The following is a 1658-nucleotide window of genomic DNA, read 5'->3' on the forward strand; positions in this document are numbered from 1 at the left end:
TAGTTCTTCGGGTTGGGCGGGTTGTTTGGGTTAGAAATATTTGTGCTCATGCTTGCCCAAATTTAATTCGAATTTTTAAAAATTATTCCCAAAATTTCCCAAAGTTTTGATGCACGTTGCCCATGCCCGCCCAACGTTCGGGTTGAGCAAGTGTTGGGTGGGTTAACCCAACCCAAGTCATACATCTAACTAGGAGGCACCTTTATGATATCAAGAGATGTCTGTTACATCTTAACAAAGAGACTCTTACTGTCCACTCATATAAAAGAGCAAGTAGAATACAGACACTTTGATATTCAAAACTGAAGAGGTTGGTTATAAAGATGAGCGAAAAATCAATTCTCCAGCATATACTGATTTCTATAGAACACCGATGGCTCTACAAGGTATCTTACATCCCACTGTTATTTTGATCCTTTCCAGTACTGGATTTTCGATGAATCAAAAAACACTACTAGACTAGGTATACGATTATGTAAATCTTATATTATTGTTTTATGAAGATATTACTCATGAAGAGACTCCGGTATCTGAATTTGCTGCTCTATATGGAGGAGGAACTTCACCTCAGCATACTCGCGTGGTCACCTAGTTCGTCCCACGGTTGTTTTTTTCACTTTTTATCCTTAAAATTCTACCTACTACTTACAAAGAAGTTTGTCAGTTTTTTCTTCTTTTGTCTCTAAATTAATTATCGTTGGTTTGCAGTGGAAGACTGTTTCGGTTGCTGGAGGTGGTGTGTTAACATGGCTTAAGATGCAGTGAGTACTCCTCTTGGCCACAACTTCTATATTTATCGTAATTAATAGAAAGTTGGTTATGCAATTTATTGCATGGTTAAACTCTTTTGTAGGCATGGAGTATGGATTATATTCATCATTGTAAAATACCAATTGTTCATTGTGATTTGAAGTCATCGAATCTGCTGGTTAACAAGAACTGGACTGTGAAGGTGAGCAACATTTTTCTCTTACATGCACTTAAATAAATTTATACTTCGTATATTCATTCTTTGCACTACAAAGTTGGTGGTTTTGGTCTCTTGTGGCTCAAACATGCAACCTTTCTTACAACCAAGAAGTGGAGGGAACGAAAATAACTGCATAATATTGCCTTCAGTATATTTGCATTTTTAAATTCTAATTGAGTTGGTTTGTTGTCTAAATATTCCTAATGGGATTGCCTTCGGTTCTTTGAATACATAAATGCATCAATGTGGTTGATACACAAAATATTGTTTTGACTCCGTTTTATAACATCAAAGTAGTCTCTCAACATTTGAACATAATAAACAACTCCCTGCTCATCTAATAAATGAGTCAAGTATATGTGACTTGGCATATGGTCTAAGAATTAGAATGCTTTATCTTGCCCTAAAGTGTCGCACTCTGATTGAGTTGTTGTCAGTATTCTATCTTGATCTAGGGACTAGGGTTCAACAAACTGTTTAAGCCAATTTTCACTTGTTAAGAAGAAGACAAGCTGATATAGTATGTCCAAAACACCTCTTAAGCTTACCCTTGGAAATTATGTTTGTAATGGCCTTCAAACACTAAGAACAAACATCAAAAATAAGGACAAGTATAATTAACAAGATGAAGACAAAAGAAAGTAACCATACGAGTTTTGACTGCATTCAAAAGTCCTGAAAAGGCCTC

The 1658-nt window shown here is 35.8% G+C and overlaps 1 long non-coding RNA gene across 1 annotated transcript; it reads left to right on the forward strand.

Annotated features, from left to right (window-relative positions):
• Window positions 1-251: 251 nt before the first annotated feature.
• LOC113334735 lies at window positions 252-1185 on the forward strand. Its single transcript, XR_003352922.1, has 4 exons — window positions 252-386; window positions 504-603; window positions 709-761; window positions 854-1185. It is a non-coding gene; the product is annotated as an uncharacterized LOC113334735 (long non-coding RNA).
• Window positions 1186-1658: the final 473 nt, after the last annotated feature.

This window comes from Papaver somniferum, unplaced genomic scaffold (assembly GCF_003573695.1).
Source record: "Papaver somniferum cultivar HN1 unplaced genomic scaffold, ASM357369v1 unplaced-scaffold_137, whole genome shotgun sequence".
NCBI classification, from domain to species: Eukaryota; Viridiplantae; Streptophyta; class Magnoliopsida; order Ranunculales; family Papaveraceae; genus Papaver; species Papaver somniferum.